This window comes from Galeopterus variegatus, unplaced genomic scaffold, assembly GCF_000696425.1.
Source record: "Galeopterus variegatus unplaced genomic scaffold, G_variegatus-3.0.2 Scaffold109, whole genome shotgun sequence".
In the NCBI taxonomy this organism is placed as follows: Eukaryota; Metazoa; Chordata; class Mammalia; order Dermoptera; family Cynocephalidae; genus Galeopterus; species Galeopterus variegatus.
The window spans coordinates 218,611-227,550 of record NW_007726220.1 but is presented as its reverse complement, the minus strand read 5'-3'; the positions used below and the strand labels follow the sequence as shown (position 1 = coordinate 227,550).

Genomic DNA, 8,940 nt, shown 5'->3' with positions numbered 1-8,940 from the left:
AACTTGGTTAGAGCATGGTGCTAATAACACCAAGGTCAAGGATTTCAATCCCTGAATGGGCCAGCTGCCAAAAGAACAAGTTAAAATGAAAAATACAGCTTTCCAGCATCTTCTTCAAAAATATGACACCTGGGCCCACATTCCTGCTTTGTAACCATTAGCAGAAGTGGAGAGACCACCTCTTTTAGAAGAAGCTAGCTCATAAGATCACCATAGTCCCCACTATGCCTTATTGCCCCCATTTCACTTTATTTATGTTTGGGGGTAGCCTGTATGGGGATGCAAACCCGTGACCTTGAGGCTATAAGGCTGCACTCTTAACCAATTGAACTAACCAGCCAGACCCCTTCATTTATTCTACGTTACATGCCTGCTCCTGTGGGTATTTGAATTTGGACTTCTAATCTGGCCATTTCACAAATGGAGGAATCCAAGCCCCAGAAAGGAAGAGGCTTGCCAGTTCACACAGCAGCTTTGTCACAAAGCTGGGCTCCAAGCCAGGCCTCACACAGCCCCTCAGTGACCGGAGACAAATGTGAGTGACCTTGAATGTGATGGGAGCTCATAAAGGGAATTCCTTGACCCAGATCCCAGCTAACTCCTATTTCCTGAGTACACCCCCGTGGATAGCATTGTGATGGGCATACCATGTCCACATCTCATGTGGTCCTCCCAACAGCCCTGACAAGTCAGCACTGACAACCTCTAGCTTACAGAGAAGTAATTCTGGTTTGGGGAGGTTATGTGATTTTCTTAGAATCTGATAGCATTTGTGGCAGGTCTAGCTTTTTTTTTGGCTGTTGGCTGGTATAGGGGTCGAACCCTGGACCACCGTGCTCTAACCAAGTGGGCTAACCAGCCAGCCTCCAGGCCTGTCTAATTTGAATTCACTAGCTCTTGACATAAGACCAGAGGAATCCACTTCCTGCTCCCTCCCCAGCACACCCTCTCTCACTCCTGCTATGATTTTCTTGGGCAGAGGCTGGAGTCATCCCTGGCTAAATTTCTATTCTTCCAGGAGGATGCTGAATAGGGCAGCCTGAGAGCTAAGTGGGGATTGCCAAAAATACCTACTATGTGCCATGCATATGCTAGATGCTCTTCACAAAGCATATTCTCTTCCTTGTGTGTTTATCTGTGTTCTTTAAATTTTCCACAATTAATACATTTTTACTTCCTGTACAAGGAATTGCTTGATTCAGGCCTAGATAGATTCTACAGAAGGTCTGGAGAAGTTGGGATTCAGTAATTTCATTTTGCAGTTAAGGAAATGAGGCTCAGAGAAATTGCCCACGGTCACACATCTAATAAATGATGGAGTCAGGGTTCTGTCTGACTCCAGGGACTGTGCTCTTTCTTTTGGCGGTTGGCCCATAAGGGGATCTGAACCCTTGACCTTGATGTTTTCAGCACCCTGCTGTAACTGTTCTCTCCATTCCAGTTTCCTGCCTTTTTTTTTTTTTAAATTTTTTAATTTATCAATATAGGGCTTCTGGTCAAGATGGCAGAACAGATGGTCCCCAGCACCACTCTCTCCCACAAAACAACCAACTTACAACTATTAAAAAGCAACAACAGCCAAGTGGGGGTCACTAGAGCTCAGGGGAAAAGAAGGAGAGACCTACGGAGTGCATGAAGGTGGGAGAAGCCACGATGAGAGAAAGAAAGGATCGCTCCCACCATTTTGAACCCCCACTCCTTCCAGGCTGGAGCTGCTGAGCGCAGGAAGCAGGAGCTGGCAAAACCGCAGCTGTGCCCATCAGATGAAGTTGCTTGGAGGTGGCAGGGGAGAGGAGGGCATCAGTGGCCCCCAGGCCAGCAAGACCACTAAAAGGGTTCCTGTGAACTCACATAGGAGTGAGGAGCCAGAACAACTGAAAACAAGGAGCCACTCAGATGCTGGTGAGTCATTGCAAGGGACCAGAGCATGGCCTGTCTCATGGGAAGTGTCTGGAGTGTGGGCAGTGGGGGAGATGGGCCAACCAGGGGAACACTGGGGCACAGCAAGGACAGCTGATCTGTCCCCCAATCAGCACAGGCCCACTCACTGGAGACTAGTCTGGTATATAGAACTGCAGGGGGTGCAGTTTGCTGAAAAGACTCAGGCCCAGACCAGAGTTTCCACACAACCTAGATGCACCAGAACTCACAAGACCTGGAAGTACCTAGAAAGTCAACCATTAAAACCTGAGCAGCACAAAAAGCCTTCCCTAGGGAAACAGCAGCAAAGCAGCAATGTAGCTCAACCACAGGGCTCAAGTGCTGGTCCCCACAGGAAATTCCTCCATTTTAGAAGCACACAAAGGACAACAAATTAGTTCCAGTGTAGAGTTTAAGTGGTATGAACAACATATAGTCCAACACAGAACTGAAAGAAAAAAGAAAATACCTGCAGATTAGAGACAAAGTTTGATATTAACTAGTAAAGGTCTAACACCACCAAAGAACACCTATAAAACCTAGAAGGCCCAGAAGCCCCCTGGACTCCCAAGCCAGGGAGCAGGAAGGGCTGGGGGCCTCAGCCATGCCCCCTGACATCAGCAACCAGCACAGCGATGACCACCAGGCTGCTGCCGCAAGTGCCCTGGGCTCCTGAGCCATGTCAGTGGGAGGCCGAGGGCCTTGACCACACCCCTCCAACTCCTGCAACCAGCCCAGTGATGACCAACAAGCTGCAGCAGGAAATGCCCTGGGCTCCGTAGCTGGGGTGGTGGGGAGCCGAGGGCCTCAGCCACACTCCGTCAACACCTGCAACCAGTCCAGCAATGACCACCAAGCCACTGCAGGAAGTGCTCCTGGTTCTCGAGTTGGGGCAGTGGGGAGCTGAGGGCTTCAGCCACACCCCTGACATCTGCATGCAGCCCAGCAACCAGAGCCATCGCTGGAAGCCCCCTTGTTTCCCCTACAGGAATGGGGGCTGCCACAGGCCTCAACCAAAACCCCCTTTCTTCTATTTCCTTTGCCCTTCCCCTCTCCGCATCCCCTCCAACTGCTCCACAACATTTTAGAATGTAAAAAAATAATAATAAATAAACTTAAAATAATTATCAATATACAATGTAGTTGATTTTCGTGTCCCTTTACCAATTTTTTTTTTTTTTGTCTTTTGTCTTTTTCCGTGTCTGGCAACGGATCGCAACCCTCAGTGTTGCCCCCGTACTGGACTGGGGACCGGCAACGGGATTGCAACCCTCGGTGTTGCTCCCGCGCCTCGCTCAGCCAGTGAGCGGGAACCGGTCTGTATGTGGGATCCGAACCCTCGGGCGGGAGCGCCGCCGCGCTTCCCAAGCGGCGCACTATCCAGTGCGCCACCGGGCCGGCCCCTACCAATTTTTTTTTAAACAACTTGTTCCACAAAGTAGTTCAGGCAAATTATAAAAATGCATAAAGGGAATCAAGCATTTATCCTGTTTGTCTTTATACACTGTATTTCAGGGGCATGAAATAATGAGTGAGGAAGAGTTCTTCTTTATGGAAGAATTCCAGCTAATGAATGAAAAAGGAATGATAAAATTTCATTAGCAATACCTAATGAAATAATGGATCATTAGTGGATGCTAAGACCAATAGGTGAAAGGTTGATGGAGAATTTTATAATGAATAGAGCATTAAACCCACCGATCAATCAGTAAAAATATTTCAACTAGCTATTATGTGCCTCTAGATGTGGTATAATAATAAGTACATAGCACCATAGCCAATAAGATATTCTTGCTGCAAACATTAAATCTGAATCTAGGCTGGCTGGTTAGCTCAGCTGGTTAGAGTGTGGTATTACAACACCAAGGTCAAGGGTTCAGATCCCAGAACCAGCCAGCCACCAAAAAAAAAAAAAAAAAAAAGAATGAATCTAATCAAGCCTCTAGATCTAACTTTCAGTTTACTACAAATACAAGGGACAGAAGAACAAGTTAAACTACACCACCAGGAAGCAATCAGCCAAATCTGCTGGGATGTGGGAACTCTTACAGCACAAATGTTCTGGTTTCTTTTACAAGTAAAGAGCATGGAAAGAGAAAGGGAAAAAAAGTGGAACTGTTATAGATTAAAAGTTACTTAAGAGACACATCAATCAAATGAAACGTATGGACCTTATCTGAATCCTGATTGGAACAAACCAACTATTGAAGAAATTTTAATAGGGACTACGTTAAATCATGTTAGGGAATTTGTATTAATTTTATTAGGGGCTAGTCAGTTAGTTCAGTTGGTTAGAGTGCAGCCTTGTAACACCAAGTTCAAGGGTTCAGATCCCAATACCAGCCAGCTCCTCCAAAACCAAAACCAAAAATTTTACTAGGTGTGAAAGGAGCATTGGGGTTATGTATGAAAAAGACTTGTCTGTTAGAGAGAGATACTGAAATAATTCAGGTGAAATGATATGATGTCTGGAATTTACTTTATAATACTCCAGAGAAAGGAAAAAGTGGGGAGGTAGATGAAACAAGATTAGCAAAATGTTGATAATTATTGAAGGTGGGTGATGGGCACATGACAATTTATTACACTCGCTCTACTTTTATGTATGTTTCAAATTTTTAGTAGATTTAGTAAATTTTAGTAAATTTATATTTCTAGTAAGCTTTTTTTTTTTTTTTTTTTTTGTCTTTTGTCTTTTTTCCGTGTCCGGCAACGGATCGCAACCCTCAGTGTTGCCCCCGTACCGGACCGGGGACCGGCAACGGGATCGCAAGCCTCGGTGTTGCTCCCGCGCCTCGCTCAGCCAGTGAGCGGGAGCCGGTCTGTATGTGGGATCCGAACCCTCGGACGGGAGCGCCGCCGCGCTTCCCAAGCGGCGCACTATCCAGTGCGCCACCGGGCCGGCCCTCTAGTAAGCTTTTAAAGGCTAAAAGTAATTAAGAAAATCAGTACGAAGCGAAAATACAGATCAAGAAAAAGTAAAGTTCTGAGCTTAGCAGCCAAAGCTAAGAGGGAAACAAGAATCATGCTAGGAGACTGGCGGGTTAGCTCAGTTGGTTAGAGTGTGGTGCTGATAACACCAAGGTCCAGGGTTCAAACCCTGTCTAGCCAGCCATGAAAAAAAAAAGGATGATGCTAGCCCAGAGATGTATAAAACCAAGAAACTAACAGTTTCTTGTAATCAAAAGGATTCCAGTGGTAGCAAAATTTCCACTTAATATGGCCTACCAGCTCACCAGTAGGGGACCAGTCACGTCTTCTGATTTGGCTATAATGAAGGATGGAAAGGCACTGGAAGCAACAAAAGGAGGGAGAAAAAGTGGAGACAGGTGGACCTTAGAGGATGGGGAAAGGAGGAAAGATGGGAAAAGCAGGGCATTCTAGGTGGTCGGTACTGAACGAGCAAGAAAAAATATACAAAATTGATATGAACCCAAATAAAGCTGGTCCTTTTCTCCTTCCTTGCCGGAAATAAATCATCCAACTCCAAAAAGCACTGACAGGAGGAAGCAAAAGCCTTTACTGAAGTTCTTTGCAGGACCTTGCAAAGGGGTTACACAGAGCACTTTCACAGCAGGACAATCCTTTCACAATCCTCCTAAGTCTTCCTCAAAATTCTAAGCTATCGAAGTAGCCCCCAAAACCTCTCCTTTCTTTCTCCCTTTTCCAAATTCCTGACCACCCAGATCCTCACAACTCCCTTCTCTCAGTAGCAGCTTTTCCTGAGTGGAGCTGGGAGGAAATTCCTCCAAGTCACTCCATGCTTTTGCTTGGGTCTACCTCTTTCCCTCTGCCCTCTTCACAAAGACTCCTTAGAACAAAGTCTGGTAAAAAAAAAAAAAGCCATGAATATTTACACATGAATATGTTTGTCCTGTTGCATAGAAAAAAAGATTGGAAGGAAATGTACCACAATGTTAACAGTAAGAAGCCCGCAGAGCTTTGGAATCAGATAAAGTTGGGCCCAGGTCCTGGCTCTGCCACTCCTTCTAGCTGTGTGACCTTGGGCAAGCCTCACTGGAGATACTTCTCTAAACCTCAGGTTTCTGTTCCATGAATTACTTAGCTCGGTTTCTGGAATATAGTAAGCCCTGCATGAAGTGTAGCTTACAAAATAAAGGAGTTCCCTCTAGCTTGTAGGAATATGGTGAACTTTATTTTGTCTTTATCAATATCTTTTTGCCTTTATCAATATCTTACAAATTTACACAATGAATACATATTTGTAATTTAAAATTAAAAAAACATAAAGATTATTATAAACATAGGCAAAACTAAATGCTTATCAGTAGAGGACTAAATTAATGGGGGGGGGGGGCTGGTCGGTTAGCTCCGTTGGTTAGAGTATGGTGTAGACAACACCAAGGTCCAGGGTCCGATCCCTGTTAACCGGCCAACCGCCAAAAAAAAAAAAAAGTTAATTATGGGTACCCATATTCTGGAATTACAATGATACGAAGAAACCTCTACAGTATACTGCTGAGTGAAAATAACAAGTTGCAAAACAATACATGTAGTATGATCCCCTTATATATATATGCGAGTTCTCTTAAGTATGTAAATAAACACAAAAAGGGCTGGAAGGATACTCAACACCGTGGTTGTATCAGCAGTAAAGATGAGAGTTTTTCATTTTTTAAATCTATATGCTTGCAAGGTTTAATTTGTTTAAAATAGGACGCATGAATTACTTTTACATAAAAATTTTTTCTTAGGAAAAAACAAGCAGGTAGGGTTTCCAGGTGTATCCAGGCTCCACAGCAGAACTGGGCATGGCAGAAAGAAAAGTACTGCAAGGACTCTGCACCTCCGTTCTTCTAACCCCGCGCAGTTTGAGCTCTCGCCAGCTACTAGTTGGGGGGGTTAAAGCCGCACCTCGTCTTCAGCCCTCAGAGTGCCCCCCTCCCCAGCACCCCGGCTGAGGTTGTACCTCCGCTAAAGAGAGAATGGTTTGCTGGAGCCACGAACAGAATAGAGGGCAGAGAAGGCCTTGGGGCCTGGAAATCTTTCTACACGTGGCTTGTGGCCCCGGAAGCTTCGCCCCAACTCCCAATCCCATTGCAACGGAAGATGGTGGAGGGGCTCTGGATCTGCATCGCCTCGCCGGGTTCCCACAGCGGGGACCACCCTACGATGTATGGAGTGAGGGAGCCCCTGAGTCCTCAAGCACTTGAGGGACAGGACTGGGCAGTTCCTAGAATGTGGGGGGAAATGGGTGCGATGACACACCGAGGGCCCCTATCAGACCGTCTCTCTAAAAACCACCGCTCCAGATCTAGCCCCCAGAGTCCCAGCACTTCCTGGCTGGTTCCAAGAACCCTGACCGGAAAGCGGGCGGGGCTCCTGCCTCCTCCTCCCCAATCCCCTCAGGCCCGTCTCGCATTGGGCCCCAAATCCGGGCCCAAGCATGGGGCCAACCCCCCCCCCAGTGCCCAGGTCTAGCCCGCCTTGCGCTCCCTCCTCCGCCCCATTTCCGCATAGTTCCCGCTCCCGTCACCCCGTGCGCGCCTCGCGCTCCTCCTCGGCCCCGCCCCGACGCCCCGCCCCCAGCGGGGCCCGGCCTCGGCACGTGCGCGCGCGCTCTGTCCGCCGCCCGGGGCCTGTACGGCGACCCCCTAGGCCCGGTACCCGGACCTACCAGCCCCTGTGACCAGCACTCAGAGGTTGGGGTGGGGGTGGCAGCGTTCAGGGAAGCTCGGGGAAGTTGTGGCCCTGGAGGGCGGAAGCAGAGGCTTCTTTCTTCGCCCGAGGTGGAGAGGCCCCGAGGTTGCGAGAGCAATGGGCGCAGAGCTCGAGCCCCACCCCACTTCCTTTCTCCCAGGCCCCGCGCAGTTTAGAGCGGAATGAGACGCTCGGCCTAGGCTCGGCGGACTCGGAGTAGGGGCGGACCCGGTGTGGGCCGAGTCTGAGCAGGGGCGGGCCTGGATTGAGGGGTTGGCCTAGTGCCCGCCAGGTGCGCAGCGCGGGACAGGCAGCGGGCGGGGCAGCTTCAGAGAGGTCGTCGGGGGTGAAGGGCGAGTCGGTGGGCAGGGGGAAATGTCCGCCCTGGGATCGGGAATGCAGGACCCAGCCAGAGGTATGGGGGTGAGACTCGGGGAACGTCAGTCTCAGGCCCAGCGGCTCTCCCGTTCTGGATGCCGTGACCTGTCCTGGTATGTGCTGGGGAGCCGAGCCAGGAGCCGAGCCTGGCTCTGTGCCGCCACCGTGTGGCCGGAGAGAGAAGCGCCTGTTTGGCTCCCCGAGACTCCTCAGGGGTTGCGGGACCGGTCCAGGCAACCGAGGCAGTGGGGTCGTCTGGACGATCGGCTTTCAAGACTCCGCCCCCTTCCGAACAGTGGGGTTGAGGTTGCCACAGCGACGGCCGAACAGATGCGGTGACTTCTTCCCGGAGCTGTGACTCCTACTGAGGACCGCGTGGGACCCGGTTGTGGTCATTCAGCATCCACCGCCATCCGCCTCACTAAACAACCTGGTGTGGATGATGATCTCTCCCCAAAGCACAAGTCCTCCAACAACCGAATAGCTTTTCCTAAGCGCCTACTGTGTGTAAGGCAGCGTTATTGGAAGGAGGCATACAAGGATGTATAATTAAAGCAAGTAGGGAAATCCTCTCACATTCGTGGTTCGTGAAAATATTTAAGGAGGCTGACTGTATATTAGGCACTTACTGAGGGTTTTTATATGTATGACAACGTTGTATTCTCACCATAATCCTCTAAAAGTAGGCACCATTATTCTCATCTAAGAGATGAAGAAATTGAGGTTCGGAGAGGTTAAGTAACTGTCCAAAGTCACACACACAGCTGGCTAAGGAATGAATTTCTAAGCCCTTCTTTTTCACCATTATGCCGAACGCCTGCCCTCATTGACTTTGAAGGATGTGTAGAAGGGCGTGGGAAGGACATCACAGGTAGGAGAGTTGCATATATGAAAATGTTGTGGGACTTTCAGGGTACTTGGTGAGTTTGGCTTGAGCAGGAGTTCCCAAATTTTCGTCAGTCATGAAGTTTGTCTTGGAGT

At 48.6% G+C, this 8,940-nt stretch overlaps 1 non-coding gene across 1 annotated transcript; it reads left to right on the top strand.

The window, feature by feature from the left end:
* Positions 1–4,958: 4,958 nt before the first annotated feature.
* On the top strand, positions 4,959–5,031 carry TRNAI-GAU. The gene has a single exon. It is a non-coding gene; the product is annotated as a tRNA-Ile (tRNA).
* The last annotated feature ends 3,909 nt before the right edge of the window (positions 5,032–8,940 follow it).